The sequence below is a fragment of the Lissotriton helveticus genome, chromosome 2_1, assembly GCF_964261635.1.
Source record: "Lissotriton helveticus chromosome 2_1, aLisHel1.1, whole genome shotgun sequence".
Lineage (NCBI taxonomy): Eukaryota > Metazoa > Chordata > Amphibia > Caudata > Salamandridae > Lissotriton > Lissotriton helveticus.
The window spans coordinates 1,404,401,095-1,404,421,838 of record NC_136059.1 but is presented as its reverse complement, the minus strand read 5'-3'; positions in this window follow the sequence as shown (position 1 = coordinate 1,404,421,838).

Sequence of the window (20,744 nt, the reverse complement as noted above, 5' to 3'; positions counted from 1 at the left end):
GTTGGTTGTAATTTAAAGGGCACTTTAAAACACATTGTAGCAGCTTTATGTTGACGTTGCGTCTCTTTGCGCCACAATTTCGTCAGTTTATTTAAGTGGAAATAATGTACCATATTTACAACGTTATGGATCTAGGAGATATGTCACATTCTAAAGCCCTGCACCATAAGGAAGTGTTCCTCTGAAGGAATGCGTCTTGAAAGTGGCTGACTGTAATGCATGATATTTCACTCAGTGACTTTCAGACCTATGCTGTTTCAAAACTGTGCATGTGCTTGAAGCACGCGTAGGTATTGACGCAGTATTGTGAATATAGTGCATTGGTGAGCCTTGCTGGAGCTGCATCACACTTGCGATGCAACTCTAGCAATGTATTACTTTTTGAGCACAGATGTGTTACGCATGTATGGTGTTTTTGTACGATGGTGCGCCACATTTCAAATGTGGCACACCATGGGTAACGGAGCACTAGCATACTGTGGTGCACATTAACTGGTGCATATCTGGGTATGAAGTAGTTAACATAAATCTGCCCCATAGCTTACAAATCCGCGTTTAGTAGAGTGTTCGGCCTTTGTAGTGTTATGTTTTTTCTGTTATTCTATGTAGGTATGTAATATTGCAAGATTTTTGTCACGAAAAAGAAGCCATGAGTATTGGGTTTGTGAAAGATTGCAAGATTTTTAAAATTAAAAAGCAAGAACCATGGCATTGTTTAATATAGCATTGTAAAGTCTTATCTTTAATAATGATGAGAGAGTAAAAAAAGGTTAACCTGATGTTTTAAAGTTATTCACAGGCTTCTTAAGAGGAAGTGTTCTATATGATTGTAGCGTGGGTGTTTGACTTTTTTATAGGTAATAGAATGCATTTTGTATGCTGTAGCAGGAGGAGTACTACATGCTTGAATATTCTTCAGTGCTTATTTTCATTTCGTAAGTGGTATTGAGACCGACACAGAACTTCAATGGATCGGAGGGGCTGTTCCTGTGCATCTGGAGGACTGCCAAGCCGTTGCAGCAGTGGGAGTGAGGCCTCTCACGACAGAGAACTTCAATGGATCGGAGGGGCTGTTCCTGTGCATCTGGAGGACTGCCAAGCCGTTGCAGCAGTGGGAGTGAGGCCTCTCACAGGGGCGTAGCGCAGCTCCTTTTGATGCTCACAATTGCAGATAACAGGGTAGAGATGTCTGTGGAATTTATAGATGGTTAGTCACACTAGAGTGTGGGTGGCGCCCCTAGCACTTCATTACGGCACACAGGGGAGCCGCGTTGCACAGTTTGAGAATCAGAGACTTAGGAGATAAACCTTAATAATAGGAAGGCTTCTAAGTGATAAAAATCGCCGGTGCTCGGCGTTAAAAATATCACTGCTATCGGTGGAATTTTCCACGGTGTTAGTGCTTCAACAAAAATGGGAACACATATCTGATAGAAAATACTGTAACAATCTCAGTATTTCACATTATCGCGTGAAAAGAAAGTCTTTCGAAAGATGTTGAACGTCGTTCTCTTTTGAGAGTAGAAAAGATAGTGAGAGGAGTGGGTGGAGTGCTCCGTGTAAATTGCAGAATAGAAACTAATAAGAACCAATTGGAAGTGTTGTTTTCAAGTCACATGACTTCACATGCGCGTCTCAGGACGTGTACGCGGTGATAGTATCTGGTCACGTACGCCATTTGGAAGTGGCGGTCTAATTCAGCAAAGTTTCAAAACGTGAAAAGGAGTAAATCCAAACATATCCGGATTTAATATATCTTCTGAGCTCGATTCAAGCATACAATTGTTAAAGTATAAAACTTTTATATATATTTTTAAAATACCAAGGTGTGTACATTCGGTCACACACGAAAGTTTAAAAAGACATTCGGCTCCATTTAATGAAAATTTTCATAATATTAAAAAAGAAGCCTAGGTTTAGTCTCTTTGACGTAGTATAAGTTCTTTGATGGGTCTATGAAGAAATTCAATAAGTTCAGATTGCAAAGTTTTCACGAAATATATAGGCGGGTGCGCGCAGTCGGTCGCGCACGAAAGCCTGGAAATGCGGTATCCATTTTATTGAGAACTGTTGCCGAGAGTGCGCACACCGGGTCGTTTAGAAAGGCTATTTTTATTTACAGGCAAATTTTAATGCGTTGAAAAAAAGGTAAGGTACAGACTTTCTAATTCTGTATCGCTTTACAAGGAGTCTGTATGCAACTTGAACAGTGAAGAAAACGGCTTGTTTCTGAAAAAAATATTGCCAGAACTTTATTGACAAAAGTATAGGTTGTATACACGAGATATTTCTGAATTAGCATTTTAAAAACCAATGAAATTCACTGAAAAAACCATAGGTTTTACACACGTTATAGTTAGGAAGTAGCATTTACAAAACCTATGAAATTCACTGAAAAAACCATAGGTTTGACACCAGTTATAGTTAGCTGGAAATGTTACTGATATAAAACCAATGAAATTCCACGTTATAGTTAGTTGGACTCACTATAACTTGCGCGTGTAAAGCACTGCTGATGACGTCACATATTACATCACTCATGACATCACTGATGACACCATCCAGTGAATGTGTGTCTTTCTGAAAAATAAATATGTGTTATATATGTATATATTATTGAATATCTTAGTGAATACATATATTAGTGAGTAATGCTTAAATATTTAAATATATGTATTAGTGTTTCACTTTGTGTATAAGTGGCTGCATGGGTTGATGAGTAGGTACATGTGCATGTATATAGGTGATTAGATGTTTTTCTTAGTATCAGTATGAGTGTTTGCATGCTTTGGTGGGAGTATTACTTAGTACATAGATGCAAGAATGACTGAGTCTCTGTTTGTATGTGTTTTGAAGACAGCATATATGCAGGACTGTATGGGTGGATGAGTGTGTATATGTCTGTGTTAGTGAGTGAATGACTGTCTTATTAGTGTCTTTATCAGTAACTACATATGTTTTAATCTAGTATATGTGAATATTGATGTATATAAGTGAGTATATGTGAGAGTGAGGGATTGTAAGAGTTCCTGTTTAAATTAGTATGTGTTTCTATAAGTGATTTTTTAAGAGAGTAAGTATGTGTAAGTTTCCTTAGAAGTAAAGTGGTAGTGTGTGTATAGCTGTTTATGCAAATAAATGGATGTTCAATAGTTTATTTGTATGTGTGAGTATGTGTGTGAATAACTTTTGGATGACTGTCGGTGTGTAACAGGATGTGTAGGTGTATCACTACATATGATTAGTGAATATATGTATGAGTGACTATATAGAACTGTTGGTGAATTAGTGCATGTGTATATAGATGGTGGAATTATTGAATTGGTTGTTGTAACTGGTATGGGTATCTCCATTTTTTGAAAATTTTAGTTTCTATTTTTGAATATGTGTTTCAAGGGTTAGATTACAGTGAAAGGAGGTCTGTCACTGTGTCACAAGGATGGTGTCATCAGTGATGTCTGAAGTGATGTAATATGTGACGTCATCAGCAGTGCATTACACGCGCAAGTTATAGTGAGTCCAACTAACTATAACGTGGAATTTCATTGGTTTTATATCAGTAAAATTTCCAGCTAACTATAACTGGTGTCAAACCTATGGTTTTCTCAGTGAATATATATATATATATATATATATATATATATATATATATATATATATATATATATATATATATATATATATATATATATATATATATCAGTTTTGGCAAGAAGTTGCATTAGGACTCACTGTGATCTGCTGTCGTTTCCAGGTCTCCTTCCTCGCAGGACCCTCCCTAAATTCCCTTCCCCTTGTCTGGCCACTTTGATCCTCTGGTGTGTTTAACTCAGAGCCAAAGATGCCGGAAGGTGGGCCTCTTCAGGGTACTGCTCCTAAGGAACTACTTTCCCTGACAGATTATCTTGAGGAGAGTGCTACGGAGGTCGACTTGCTGGGAGCTGCTTCTGCTGAACCGATACGCAGGATCAGACTCTGCCTCTAACAAGGTTTTGCCCGAGACCTTGTTGGAGGATTTTCATGGGGGTGTCAGTGAACGAGATTAATCATTGACTGTTGAACTATAACACTACTAGCTGATTCCGGACTACTACGCAGGAGTTGGTGATGCTGTATGGTGGTGTTTGTTGCACTGGGACTTGTGGGGGGGGTATAGTGCAGTTTGTGGAGGAGATGTTGACTGGATTAAGTATATATGCAGCAGCTGTATTTCAGAATGGCAGTCGGATCATTGATCTGTGGTTGGCGGGCAGACGGGGGATGCAATGTTTTCTTGTTGCCCCTGTTGGGCTTAGTGGGAGGCTGTGCATGTGCTGGCACAAGTGGTGGGTGGGCAAAATCGTCTGTGATGGTAGTTGAGCATTGTCTGTGGGAGGGGGGAGGGGTTTTTTGTTGGTGTAGTTGTTATTGTGTGAATCTTTGTGGTGTTGCGCCCAAGAGTGAGTCATTGCTGAAGAGTGCTGAGACCTGGCACGTCGCCAGACAGAAAGTGTGAATGTATGATCATGGCTGACTTAGTAAAGTTCCTTAGCTGGAATGTTAGGGGTTTAGGCACGTGCACTAAACGACATTGGGTCCTTTCATTCATTAAGCGGCATGGCATAATGAGTGCGTGCTTGCAAGAGACACATCTGGATGATGCTGGGGTGGGGCACCTAGCCAAAGTGTGGAGGGGTGTTCTGCTCGTCATATTCTACCTATACCAGGGGGTGTTGATTTGGGTGGCACCTGGGACCCCGTTTACTCTACAGTATGCCGAAGCAGACGTAGAGGGTCATTATGTGCTACTGCGGGGCAAGCTAGATGGCAAACATATCAGTATATTAAACACCTACGCCCCTAATATTGATGAGCCAAATTTATTTGCAGCCTTACGGGATTTGATTACTGTAGACTTGGACACACCTCTACTATGGTTAGGAGACTTTATTTGTGTGGTGGATCAGGAACTGGAAAGATGCCCCCCGGAAGGGGCACCAAGATGCGTATGACTAAGCAGTTGCAAAAATGAATGAGTGACCTAGGCATCCGGGATGTTTGGAGGGAGCACCACCCGATCCAGAACATTTCACCTGTTTTATGCCCACTCATAACATGCACAGTCGTCTAGATAGGGTACTAACGACAGAGCACCCACCGCTTATGGCAGCAGAGATTATACAGCTGGTGCGTTTTTTGTCTGATCATGCGCCGGTGTGTTGCGCGGTGCGGTGGGCGGCGGGGAAGCAGGGCTCCCCTGGATTGCGGCTTCCTGCTGATATTCTGGAGGTTCCGGTTGGGAAGGAGGCAATTTTGAGCACGTCAACGGGGTTGCAATGGGGGTGACATATGGTGTTTGGAGGCAATTACAATCTGAGCTGCAGGATAGGGAGAAAATGTTAGCTGAGCGTCAGTCAGGGCCACAGGGGCAAGGTGACTCCCAGGATTGAGAGCGTGCGTTACGGGACCTTCGCCAGCGGCTTCATGCCGAGGGAGATAAATCTGGCCGGTTATTGGCTTAGATATTGCTAAGGGAGCAGTACCCCCCTTTGGTTACCAGTCTTCGAGCACAGTCGGGTGAGCTGGTTTATTCTCGGGCAGCTATGCTGGTGTAGTGTAGTTCCTATATTCCCAATAGGCTCTGCGCATTGGAATAACATAAATGATAGTTTAGACGTAGGACTGAGATCGATTAGGTCTCTATTGAATATGTTGGACTTAATTATGAATGCCAGCTAGCTCAGAGGTCACTGGAAGCTTTCTCAAATTCACAAGAAGGGATTAGTTTCTGACAACCGCATAAACATGACAACTTTGCTCCCCTAGAACAAGGAGTATATCTCCAGAGTCGTGGAAACAATAGATATCTATTTCACTCAGTCAATCGTGCATGCTTAGTTTCACCAGGAGTGCAGAGAAATAGAGAGACAGGCGTTTTCAATAAAAGTGGTTATTTATTGAGCAGTCTTCTTTCTCATGAAAGAGAAGTGAATTGCCACAATTGCAATACTTGTCATAAAGTAAAGTGCGTACAGTAAAAAGAGTATTATGAAATAATACAGTAAAAGCATTTATATGGTTTCTAAGCCATAAGATACTTAAAACGGATAAAATACATACAATGATAAAAGTTGACTAAACATACTCAACTGGTGCTTCTAAGATACGCCTACCGCGGTGTACCTAACCTAAGCCTAGTACATGGGACAGAGTGAATAAGTTGTATTTTTAGTTAAGATAGTTTTTGCCAAGAATCTGAATCAAGAATTCTCTAAGGGTCTAATCAGCTCCGTACCTTGGTTATAGAATGAAGGAGGTCTTGTATCTCTCTCTCAGGACTCGATCTCCCAGCAGCCCGCGAGGGTGACAGGGAAACACTGGAGCTGGATTTCTCGGCAGGAGAAAAGACAGCGTCTCTCTCAGTGCGTCAATGGGAGGGTCGGCTTCCTTCGGCACTCACTTCAGCAGGGCGTCGGGCAAGTAGATAGCCGATCTGCTCCACACCACCATGTGTTTTGCTAGGGCAGATGCTGGTATATTTATACCTGGAACGTGCCGAGTTTGACGTAAGGTTGGACATAAGACGTCACTAAGAACTCTCTGTTCTTTCAGGACTCTAGGAGTTCTAGGACAAATCAATACAGAAGCAGGGGGGATTCCCGGGCTGCTGGAGGCTTGGTTTGTTTAAGAGCGCGTTGTGCTTTCTATGAGTCTATGGGAGTAGCCTTGCCGTATTTGGACTGCATTGGCTATGACTTAATATGGGTATGATTCTTATGCCTTCATAAGGATATGATTTGATATAACCACATAAGGGCATAAATCGGTATATTTAAATAGGGTCCTAGATTTGTTTACAACACCCACTCCACGTATAATGTTAATCATTACTAAATACTAAGCAATTTTTAAACATTTCTATGCATGTGTTTTCCAGCCCACCCCAAAATACATAAAATGCATTTGAAATGGTATATACACGAAAAATGAGTATTATACTGTACGTTTGCAAGCAGTGGTATAATTCAGATAATATTTATTTTTAGGGCATTGTAATCTTGACTGAATGAATCACAAAATTTACATTTATGAAATGGCTCTTAATACAGAAGAGAAGGTCGAGACCATTTCATCACATATTTATACAAGACTGTACATGTGCTAGAGGCTAAGTCAAAATATTGTCTCTAGAGTTTCTAAAAATAGAAATCTTGTTCTCTAAGAATAGTTCTACTTTAAGCAGAGTATCGTGTGCCAAAAAAGGAAATATTTTGGGAATGGGAAAATAATTTCGCTTTCAGGGAAGAAAAATAGTTCCAATGTTTTTTAGAAGTTCTGTTTATCAAAACTGAAGGCCGAATTCAGAGTTCAGGGAACGCTGTGTGCTCGTGTTTTCAAAAGTTATTCTCGTTGTTAGGGGAGAACATTAACTCAGATAGGCTGGCAAAGAATTTGTCTACAACAGTAGGTGAAAGTTGGACCAAGTCTGAAAAAGTAGAAATAGTGCATATGTGAGAAGCATTGCCGTCATCGGTGTCTAGATCAGCAATGGTCACAAAAGGTTGTACCTGTGTGCCGCTATCATCTCGTACCTCACCGCCACCTAATGGTAATGGTGAGGTCTCAATGAATGCCATCATCAGAATAGGTAGCCGCTGGGGACAACACGTTGCATGAGCCGTTAGCGAACCAAGCAAAGTATTGATATCCATAGGTACTGCTGATGAAAGTGTGAGACAGATGTCCAACACGCATTCTTCTCCGCAGAGCAGGCATCGTAGAACAGGTAGGATGCAATCTTGCCAGATTGGTCTGAATGAAAGAGACCAGGTGGTATTCAGATCTCTTAGCCGAGCCAAGCCGAGGACTCTAGTAATCCGCTCTCGGTATCGCATTGCTAGGATCGTGTCTTCCATTGTTGCCTGAGTTTTGTCTGTGACTTGACTTGCCATATCGGAGCAGAAGGAACAAAAATAATACTCCTGCTATGAGTCCCAAGATGAGAGGCAGGCCGCCGAACACAGAGAAATTCGGGAAGATGCTTAGGACTGCTTCAAAGGGTGCTAACAGTCCCGAAAAAATTATCTTAAATACATGTGCGATGCCACTAGTATCTGAAATGTTTAAGATTTGACTTAACATTTCTACGAAATGCACGGGGCAATTTTGCCATAATAATGCACGTATCTCTGCTGCTGTCCCTGCAACTTGCAGATCATACGTTTCTCTAGATGAGGTTAAAGGCACAGTTGTTTGTAAAAGAATAGACTTCATTCTGCTTAAAGTATCAATTCGAATAGAAGAGATATTCAAGGAAGGCCATATTGCTGCCTCCTTGTCTGGTTTGCTGTTTGGATACAATACTTGCATACAGCAAGTGACCCTGGATGTAACACTTACGAGATAGGCCGTTCCTGGCACCATGCCACAACAGCTGCGGTCACTTATAATAACGTAACTGCTGTTGGAAAGTTGTCTGAAAAAAGGCTCTATCTGTGTAGCAGGGGTGCCATGCAGGTGGCATGAAAGGTTATTTTATGAACCTTCGCAGGCTCCGTGCAAGTTAATGCCTTGACACAGAAGTGTACCGCTTAGTGAATTTTTACAGTTGTTACCACTAAGAAATACCTCTTTTTTCCCCTCACTATAACATCTATGTGTGTAAGGTAAATTCCAGGTTGACTTGATGTATCCTTTACCCAACCTTTCATACAGGCCCGCTGGTATATGCTTTTGGCAATATTGAAACTGAAAAGTCGTTATCGGAATTGTAATGGTGCCATGTATTATCCATTCAATGACAGGTCTTTCGGAGATTGTCAATGGTAATCTTTCTAGTTTTTCAATGCTCAGCACCGTATAGTCTGCTCCTTTTTGTGCCAAAGAGATTTGTTTATCTGTAAGGTTAAAGATAGAAAATAATGACGTTATGTTGATTAGACGACATCGCAAGTAGCCTGAACGGAGATTTTGTAACGTCCAGCCTAACTGTACAATAGAACGTAATTGGGACTGGCCATGTTGTAACATTAGCATATCCTGTTCTATTATATCAATAGCAGATGATACAATGCTGTCCAGTGAATAAATTCTGGAGGACAGAGTCGTTAACCCATTGTCCACTACAGATAGTGATTTTTCCAAATTAATACGATCAATTTCTCGTATTTTTTTAGCAGTTTCAATTTGCGTTACTTTCCAAGCTTCGTTGTATGCCGCATATATACCGGCGTATATGAAACATTTTTGACGCTGTTTGCGAGGTCCCATTAAGAAATCTCGCAAGTCAGCACCTTCTTTAAGTAAAGTCAAGTGTTGCTTAATTTCAGGTAGTGTGAATTTCTGTCGCGATTCAAGGCATAGTTTTCCTAACTGTATGTTGTTATTATCCCTGGATGTTGTCTCTGCGAATATCTTGGGCCTGGTCTGTTCTGTTTGAACCCCTGTGTTTTGTTCAGGAATCTAGCTCGACAGTTACTAGTGTCTGTGGGCCAGATCAACCATTTTTTCCAATCAGGATTAGTTCTGTTTTGGTGTAAAATATGGGATACGTCTATCTCCACATCTGTAGTGCTATTACCATCAGGTATGGGCTTTGGAATAGACGGTTTGTTTAAGTCCTTTATCTTGGCTAGGCCAAGACAGGTTGTTTGTTGAATGGTGTCATTCAGGAACATTATTTGTTCTGGGATCATGCAGGCTCTGAATAGTGATTCTAAACCTTGTACCTACCAGTCTTTTCTACCCCAGACAGTTTTAGTCTCAATGTTGTTTTTCCAAAATTCAAAACCAAATGTAGACATTTTTTCATAACATTTTTCAGAATAAATCAGTTTAGTATTTGTCAACATGTTTTTCATTCCTGTATTATTCATGATTTTAAAATAAAACGTTTCTGGATCAGTGTTATTAAACCCTGAGAAGTATGGGAATTTCTCATAAAATGTTTTTGAACTGCCTTTTGGCGGTGTTGGACAATGCTCCCATTGATTATAAGTAAAAACATTTCTAGGAATAGCAGATTTATGCAAATAGTGATGCACATAATGATTAAAGCAATGCATTTCTTCATAATCTGTGGAACCTTCTAAATAATCATGTTCTGTAAATTTTGCTGACATTTCTAAATCTGACATCATGTTGTTAATATTTTCAAAGTCCCAGTCATCAGAGAAAGTACTAAGAGCCAGATGTAGGAGACCAAATACCGGTCGGTAACGGCCGATTTCGGCCGTTACCGACCGGTATTTGGGTTTTGTAATGTAGGGGGCCTTTGATTTACAGAATCGGTAAATTTACCAATTCGGTAAATTTACAGAATCAATAAAATACCGAATCAGTCAATTTACGGATTCTGTAAATTTACAGAATCGGTAAAATACCGAATCGGTAAATTTACCGATTCTGTAAATCAATATGTAGGTGGCACAGTAAACAGTGCCACAGGCCCCTAAGAATTCGTTATTTACCATGTAATACTATTGCATGGTAAATAACGAATTCCTGTGTACATGCACATCTGTGCATGTACACCTGTGCCATGTGGCACACAGACATGCCCTAAGGGCATGTATGTGTGTCACATGGCACACAAGCCAGAAACAGGGGTGCAACAGGGTGTCAAAGTGACACCCTGTCCCCCTTGGCAATTCGGTATTTTTACCGATTCGGTAATTACCGAAACAGTATTTGCCATTGATTCCTATGGGCTTCAAGGTCCATAGGAATCAATGGCAAATACCGATTCGGTAATTACCGAATCGGTAAATACCGAATCCTACCGATTCGGTATTTGTTACCAAATAATTACCTACATCAGATTTACCGATTCATGAATACCGAATCGCTAAAATTCGGGATTTATGAATCGGTAAATCCGATTTACCTACATCTAGGTGATACAAAGTCACTTAAAGAAACCTTTAACTGATGTGGATATTTCAAGAGTTCAACCGGGCCATAGATGTCTTAAGCAGTTGCGTCTCATGCTACATCACCAGGTATAGGAATGGCTGTGATGTTCACTGATGACAGTTCTCTTTTTTCAATGTGGGAAGATCTGTGAGGCTTTAAAACCAAGTTGATGTTCTGACTTGCTGTGTCCATTGTACTGTATTTTCCATCAATCATTCTTCCCAAGCTTAAAACCAAAATGAGCCAGAGCAGGAGGAAAAGTACACCTAACACAATCCACAATTCAATCCATGGTGAAATCAGGTATGTTTCTCCAAGTTGTTGAAAGAGTTCTGTAATCTTTTCTTTGAAAGTTTTATTTGCTGACATTTCTTCAAGTTCACTTGGATCCTCAGAAAAGTCATCGAAATTGATGAAGTAGCCAGATGCAGTTCTGTCAATTGTTGGAATAGCTTCCGGATTTTCATTAATCTTTGGATTTGTATGGTCAGAGGCTACATCATTGTAGACAGGTGTTTCTTGACGAACTGTTGCAATTTGGGTTTCAAGAGGCACAAGTTCCATGGCTTTGTTGCATAGTCCTTTTTTATTCACTGCAGGTTTATCAAATGTGATTAGTCTTTCAGTTTGAACCTCTTGGATTGTAGCAAGGTTTGGTCTTCTGCTACTTCTTGGGAGTCCACTGGGCCTACTACTTATTATTGGCCACATGATTGTGGTTTTACCAGGTCGATTGATACAACTATGTTCTCCTTTTTACCAGCAAGGGGCGGTAGTACTACTGATCTTATTCCGCTGATTGCCAAGACAGGTACTGCTTTTCTGTAAGAAGGCCCAAATTCCTTCTTCACCGCGATCTTTTCTCTGACCAGATCCCCAATCTTTAAAATCCAGACAGGTCTTGCTGGGACAGGTGGTTCTTCTTCAGTGGCCATTGGCTTTAGCTTTGTGTTACTTAGACTTCTTTTTGTTTCATCTAAGTCCTGTAAAACAGCCAAACGATCTTTGATATCACAGGTTTTTTGTTCCACCACTGAAGTCTGACAATTGAGGTATTTGATTATCATTCTTGTACCAAACAAAAGTTCATACTGAGTGATTCCACCCAGAGAATGTCTTGGCAGATTATTAAGACTACGTTGGACACTTATTAGATGCTTGACCCACCCATCACCCGAACCTAATACTCTCGCTGTTATAGATTGCTTTATATCACGTTTTTTTCTCTCCACTACCTGATTTCCCTCAGGATGGAATAGACTAGAGTACCGCAATGCAATGCCCAAGCTGGCCATGGCCTCCTTGTAAGCTCGAGAGCTAAACGCAGGACCCTGGTCAGAATATAGCATGCCAATTGAGTATGTGCCGATAAAGACTCGCAAATCTTTTATAACAGTTCTGGTGTCAGCCGAGCGCTGGGGCCACATCCAAATGAATCTCGTCTTAATATTTATGGGATCGCTTCTTTCTGTGTGAACGTCTGCTTGTAGATAGCCTAATGCTGTCTAATAGTGGTGTCTGGGCTGGTATCTGGTCCGGTTCACAACTGCGATCTCTACTGCAGTCCTGACAATCCATTGCAAAGTTATAAATTTGCACGCTCATCCCCGGCTACCAGTATTGTGATTGCAATTCTATTAGAGATTTCAAGATCTCTTGGTGCCTCAGACCCATTCCCATGTGTGCTTCTTGAATCAAGTAAGCCCTCCATTTCGTGTTTGGAATTACTCTGTCCCCCACTCCAGGGATTCGAGCAAAAGGAACTGAGTTCGCATCAATTATATATGTATTTTTGAGTGGATAATTTAGAGGTAATGCCGCATAGTCGCCTTTTAATGAGGCTTTTACTGCCAGCATGGTTTCTCCATCTATTTGTGCAGTAGGTTGATTTTTTAACTGAATTTTATGGTGAGGAGAATCCTCATCCCATCCTACATGATTTTTATATAATGCAGGTGCCTGGGCCACTGCCCATTTTCTAGCATATGTGTATTTTTTATGAATTGGAATGTGATTCGAGAAGGCAGGCATAATAATTTCTTCGCCATGTGGGCATTCCCTGACAAACTCTGGTGGCCAGTCTTTCTCTGCTAGAAGGATATCATAGCCTTTAGATAGATTCTCCCAAAAGAGACCTCTTATTTTCCTAGTTTTGTCCCCCTCTATACGTAATGTTATTTCATATAATTTATGGGGTACACTAACTCTGGTGTCTGCTGTTTCCACTTGAATGTATTCATTTGTGTCCACTGTCTCCAGAAGATTCATCAGGATCTTGCGAGCTATGGTCACTTCTGCTGTGCTGTCTAGCATTGTCTTGGCCCACTCTCCGTTCTTGGGTTGTGTCCTCAGAATCCTCGGCATGTTTTATTTTAATACTTGCTACCTTCTTTTTGGGAAATTGTAATTTTTTACTTTGATGAGCAGCTTCCTTGTCTTTGGACTTGAGGCGCTCTACTTTATGTTCTGACCGTCCTCTTCTTTCCGATTTCTGTGAAGAAGTCTGAAAAGATCGAGAGGGACGTGTATCAATATCTTGATATCTGTCAGGTTTTCTCAAATTGTCCCTATTTCTAAGTAATGAGATTATTCTTAATAAAGGTTTTTTCAGGATTTTCAGTTAGTTGTGGTTTTAGTGGTTTCCCACCCAAACTATCTCTACCTAATTCTTCATAGCACTTTTCAATTATTCTGGCAAGTTCAAAAGGTTGTTCTGCTATATCTGTTTCTTTTAATTTCTGGCGGATCGCCACAGATGCTGCTTCTCCCTTTTATGTTCGCTACTCGTATAGCCAAGAGTTGTTTAAAGTCTTTCAGTAATTTCATACCTAGATTTAAAGCAGGCTCTGGACCGTATTCATTTTGAATCTGTCTTAGTACGTCTGGTATAACCGCCATAGACAGAACACCATATGTTTTTGTGTATATTGAAGCAAAGACTGTTCCCCAAGTGTCACAGTCCTCCACATGTGGTGCGATCCCCATTGGTAGACAGATTGTCAGAATTCTGTGTTTTTCATGAGGTGTACTATCAGGGAATACAGCCTCTATTTGAGTAATTTTTTGAGCTAACCAGAACGGAATTTGTTCCCGTTTTGCGGGTAATTTGCCAATGACTGATTGTATAATCTGTGGTGTAATTTTATTTGTGTTCGCCTGGTGAGGGGTGTGCTGTGGAATTTTTATTGCTGGTTGGACTGTTAAAGTCCGCATGACATATTGGACCAATTGTCTATGTATTTTAATTAATTGGTTTAGCTGAACTAAAAGTTCTCCGCTTGACATTTTTTCAATGTCAGGATGTGGTGTATAGCTGGCTAGAACCGGCCATCTACCTAGTGGACCGAGCCTGGTAATGTGATTTTGATGTTTTAGGGCGCCATTAAACCAGAGCTGATGCTCTTGGTAGGTTAGAGGAATTTCAACGTCGTCGAAAGGGACATATTCCTCTGGAAGTTCCTCTGTTTTGTAGTAGTGGAACTCGTGTGTCACAGCATTTGCTGCTGGAAAATGTATCCATGAATAGAATACCTCTGTCTGCCGATATTCATGTGCCTCGACAACAAATACGACTGTACCACCTCTTGATGATATTCCATTTTCTATAAGTTTTATAGTTATGGTTTTCCTTATATTTGCCGGGATCAATATAGCATCCGGGTCATTTTGTTGGAGAGCTGTGTCATCTAAGACCACTTGAGCTGCTATTCTAGCTCTCTCCCTTTCTTCGTCACTTTCCGACATTTTTCTGTCAGAAAGTTTGCAGAGCAAGTTTCAAGGAAACAAAGATTCGGTGCACAATATTTTGGAACACTGTATCCTTCAACATTGACTAAACCAAAAACTAATACATAGGATTTTCCTCCTACTAAGTCTTGGCGGATATTAACCTTTTACCCACTCCAGACGTCTATTGGAGTTTTTACGGGAAAAAGGGGTCTGTGTGAAAAGCACGACTGAGTTACTCTAGTATCTAGCGTTAAATTATCGCCTTACCAAACGTTGGGCGCCATGTAGTGTAGTTCCTATATTCCCAATAGGCTTTGCGCATTGGAATAACATAAACAATAGTTTAGCCGTAGGACTGAGGTCGACTAGGTCTCTATTGAATATGTTAGACTTAATTATGAATGCCAGCTAGCTCAGAGGTCACTAGAAGCTTTCTCGAATTTACAAGAAGGGATTCGTTTCTGACAACCCCATAAACATGTCAACTTTGCTCCCCTAGAACAAGGAGTATATCTCCAGAGTCGCGGAAACAATAGATATCTATTTCACTCAGTCAAACGTGCATGCTTAGTTTCACCAGGAGTGCAGAGAAATAGAGAGACGGGCGTTTTCAATAAAAGTGGTTATTTATGGAGCAGTCTTCTTTCTCATGCAAGAGAAGTGAATTGCCACAATTGCAATACTTGTCATAAAGTAAAGTGCGTACAGTAAAAGGAGTATTATGAAATAATACTGTAAAAACATTTATATGGTTTCTAAGCCATAAGATACTTAAAACGGATAAAATACATACAATGATAAAAGTTGACTAAACCTACTCAACTGGTGCTTCTAAGATACGCCTACCCCGGTGTACCTAACCTAAGCCTAGTACATGGGACGGAGTAAATAAGTTGTATTTTTAGTTAAGATAGTTTTTGCCAAGAATCTGAATCAAAAATTCTCTAAGGGTCTAATCAGCTCCGTACCTTGGTTATAGAATGAAGGAGGTCTTGTATCTCTCTCTCAGGACTCGATCTCCCAGCAACCCGCGAATGTGACAGGGAAACACTGGAGCTGGATTTCTCGGCAGGAGAAAAGACAGCGTCTCTCTCAGTACGTCAATGGGAGGGTCAGCTTCCTTCGGCACTCGCTTCAGCAGGGCGTCAGGCAAGTAGATAGCCGATCTGCTCCAAACCACCGTGTGTTTTGCTAGGGCAGATGCTGGCATATTTATACCTGGAAGGTGCCGAGTTTGACGTAAGGTTGGACATAAGACGTCACTAAGAACTCGCAGTTCTTTCAGGACTCTAGGAGTTCTAGGACAAATCAATACGGAAGCAGGGGGGATTCTCGGGCTGCTGGAGGCTTGGTTTGTTTAAGAACGCGTTGTGCTTTCTAGGAGTCTATGGGAGTAGCCTTGCCGTATTTGGACTGCATTGGCTATGACTTAATACGGGTATGATTCTTATGCCTTTATAAGGATATGATTTGATATAACCACATAAGGGCATAAATCGGTATATTTAAATAGGGTCCTAGATTCGTTTACAACACTCGGGGTGTTCCGGAAACACCTACAGACAGTGTACAGGGCAGACCCCTTGTAGGTGTGGACCATTATATCCCCTTTTTAGAGGGTCTACAGTAGAGGCAGGTATCTGACAAGGTTAAGATAAAACTGGATGCACAGATCATTGAGGAGGCGCTCACGGAGGCGATTGCCCACATACCTAGGGCCTAGGCCCCGGGAGGGGATGGGTTGCACATTGAGTATTATCAAGCGTATTCAGCAATACTGCCCCGGTCGTTGCCTAGTCTGGGATTGAGATGGGAGACGGATCAATTTAGATACCTATGGCTACAGGTGGCTTATGGGGACACTAAACTGCTCCTGCTGAATTTTAACAGGATGTTGGAGTCGCTGAGGCAATCCGTAGAGTTCTGGAATACGCTGCCGCTGTCCTTAATGGGTAGAATAGCGATGGCAAAGATGGTGATGCTGCCGAGATGTCTATATGCTATGCAGAATGCATTGTGCCTGATTCCTGCGAAAGTGTTTTGACAACGAAATTCTCTTCTGGTGACCCTGCTTTGGGCAGGGAAGCGTTGTAGGGTTGCGCTGCAGGTGCTCCAAAAACAGTATGAGGAAGGTGGTCTAGGAGTCCCCAAATTTGATCTGTATTACTATGCGGCACACCTTCAGTATGCGGTGCAGTTATTGGATGAGGGTGATCACTGGGAAAAGCGTTTATGCAGCCAGAGGATCTCCCCACGATTTTGATGGAGGGTACTTGGATGAGCGCGGAGTTGCTATATGTTGTTAGACAAACTGTCTTTACATGGCAGAAAGTTGTGGAACGAGTACTGGGGCAGGGCTCACTTCAACCCGGAATTGTCCATTTGGCAGTTGGTCCCTGTGCGTAGGATGATGGAAAACATGTCTTTCCAGGCATGGATCGATAGTGGCTGGGATCACTGACATAACCTCGACAGACCGAATATCGACTGGACAAATTATCGATGCCAAAATATCGACCACAAAATTATCGATTGCCTATACTTAAACAACAAAACACATAAATATCGACCCCACAATATCGATTAAAAAAAACAACGACTACAACAATATCGACTTATAACATTATCGATGTTTAAAACATCGATTATCACACCTTAACATGAAATACAGTAAAATATCGAATACAAAAATATAGAATGCAAATATATCGTTTTGTAAAAATATCGAATTTACTACATACTTAAATAATTCACTTTATCATCTAAAAAATTATTTTATATTCATCATAATTAATCACAAAGTGTTTCTAAAAATATATAAAACATACTATATCTTTAAACAAACATTTAAAACACAAAATAACATCAAACATACATTTTATAATACATATACAACGTTACTAACAATTAAACATTTGTTACAGCAAATTATATATATTCTTCAAGTTTTAAAACATAAAGATAACATTACCTATATAACATAAGGCCTTACACATAAAAAAACGATAATTGGCGTCACCCAAATAAGTAAAGCAATTAGCATAACATGTAAAAAAATTCAAATCCACAAATAAGAATAAACTATCAATTTAAACAACCAATCCAATTACAGAAACTATTACACTAATGCTATATAAACAAGATTTAAACAAACTAAAAATGCAGACTAAATCTCCAAACTAAAGGAAGGCGAAACTCTGCAGGATTTCTGAAAGAAAACTAATTGACTTCAACATAAAGAAAGCAACACCTATCTAAAGTAAGTACTACTACCTGAATATCCATCGAAAATGTAACTCTCAAGCCTCACACCTGTATTTAAAAGCCAAACACCTAAAACATATCTTTTATTTCTACTCTATATTCTACAGAGAAAAAGATAATACAGAAGACCTACACAACACCTGGACATCAAACTTAAAACATAAATAAGTAAGTATATAATTAAAATGTAACTTCGAAGTTTAATAGATAGGAACTCAATAGAAACAAGCTAAAAAACCACTATCAAAAAATCATAAATACTTGTAAAATATTTGTACACATTTTCTCTATTTCTACAGGTACAAAAAGATATACACTGAAAATAACAGTTTCAAGAACATCAACACATGAAAAGAACAGCTTGAAATCATAAAAAGATATACAGGTAAATCACAAATGTGTTAAACTGTGTTATTAGAATACAACTTTCATTCTTTAAACAATTTACTGATATTTTCTTCTAATTACCTCCTAGCACCTAAATACAAGCATGACTGAAGGAGCTAAATTCATTTATTCTCAAAAAGGGAAAATGCTTCTTTGTTACATGGGATATGTCTACACTCAAGAGAAACAAAAAGATTTGAAAGTTTTTTGGAAGTGTACAAAATATTATGCAAACAAATGTTATGGAAGAGCTATAACTCAGGAAACCACTGTTACTTATACTAAGGAACATAATCACCCACCCAATGTAACAGAAATCGAGATTAGACAAATGCTTGATTCCCTTAAAGAGTATTGATCAACCAACAACTGCTATTTTGAAACATCATTTAAGTGTACTGTCCCAACATGCTTCTAGCCAACTACCATCTATAGAATCCCTTAAAAGAACTGTAGCTAGACAAAAAAGAGCAACATGCACTACTCCTCCCACACCTACAACTTTTGAAGAAGTGCAAATTCCCCCTGAACTCTCTGTAACTCACAGTAAAGATCAATTTATACTATATGACAACAAATCTAAAGATAAAAGAATTATACTGTTTGCCACAGCAAACAACATGACTAAACTTACCCAATGCCAAACTTGGATGATGGACGGTACTTTTTCTGTATGTCCAAAACCTTTTTATCAATTATACACTATCCACGGTCATTTCCAAAATGCTAATATTCCATTCTTATATGCCCTCCTACCAAACAAACAGCAAGCTACCTATCAAGAAATACTAACTGAAGTCAAACAACATACCAACGACTATTTGCGACAAAAAATAATCATTGACTTTGAGAAAGCAATGATAAACAGCATCCTTAAAACATACCCACACACAGCAATACAAGGTTGCTATTACCATTTTAACCAATGTATATGGCGACATCTACAAAAATCTACCGTGAGTATCCAATACGCCACAGACAGCACATTTGCTTATCAAATAAAAAAACTCATCGCCCTAGCCTATGTTCCTATGACAGATGTAGCTGAACACTATAACTTGTTAATAGAGAGCCCATACTATAAAAGAAACGAAGAAAGACTATGCCCTATGCTTGACTACTTCGAAGACACATGGGTAGGAAGGCTACACAGATCAGGCCATAGAAGACAACCAAAATACCAAATAGCTTGGTGGAATGTCTACCTTAGCACACTAAATAAGGAAGCAAAAACAAACAATGCAGTTGAAGGATGGCACAATGCCTTCCAATCAACTACAGGCAGAGGAACGCCTACCCTTCACAAATTAATACAATCCTTACAAAAAGAACAGAGTTACCAGGAGCTCTGAATGCAGCAATCAGTAACCCTGATTGGACCTAAACTCACCAAAGAAAGTAAAAAAATGTATAACACACTCCAAAGCCAAGGACTGGAATATCTATCAATGATAGCAAAAACTATTCTATAAAACATAAAATAACTATACATGTGTTCTGCTCGATTTTCCCGGCCCTCTTTTGAGGAAAGGTGATTGAATGTGACTTCAGTCTCTTACCATTCCAGTGCAAGGGTTAGAGTAGTGAATGGAGCCTATTTACTAGGCACTTTGACATGATCCTGTGTTCTCCCCCATAGATCAGGGCTTATACACATAGGCTAGGGGATAGATCCATTAGTATTAGGGATAATCCGCCCTTCAGTTAGGGTATTCCATGGAGTTATGCTGAGTTCGGGCCTGGTAGGCCGCAAACGGGAGAGACTCCATCTTTCTTTCTGCTCCGGCAGCTTGGGATGCTTCTAGGTCAAGTGTAATGTTTTAGTTATGAGGTGTTGTCCGCTTAGAGAGAACCGGTTCAGGCCGGCCCTTATCGAAAGAATGTATTTTTCTCTATGTTGAAGACGCAACACTAGGCTGGCCAGCTGGAGGCGCGTCCTTGGCATGGAGTGGTACAGGAATTTGGTGGGCGGCAGGTTACTGGCCGGAATTTTCCATGAAGAGACACGCTTCTATATTAGTGAAAGTCCGAGGCAGTTGCAGAGTCAGTTCGTAGGCGGCATCTAGCCGTTAGCAGCAAAGCTATTACTTATTCCAGGGAAGACAGGCGCCATCTTGAAGGCGGAGAAGAACCAAGAGACAGATACTCTCTTAGCAGAACAGCCACAGAGGAGAGAGTAGCCGATAAGAGGAAGGTTCCAGTGACTCGGAGAAGGGTGAAGGGAACAGCGCATAGCGGTGCAAACGTGTACCCGTGACTGCGGAGGTGTGACTTCAAGGCGAGCCGAGGCACAGACGAGAAGGGAATCTAGATGACTGCTGAGTACAGGCTTCACACTAATAAGGTGATGTCGACCCTTTCTTACTAGAGTGCACAACTTAATCTTTCACTTGTCTTTGCAGGTTATGTGTTGTAGGGTGATGTTATATAATTGTTTACTGTAATGAGAAATAAAGTCCCGTTCTTAGTGA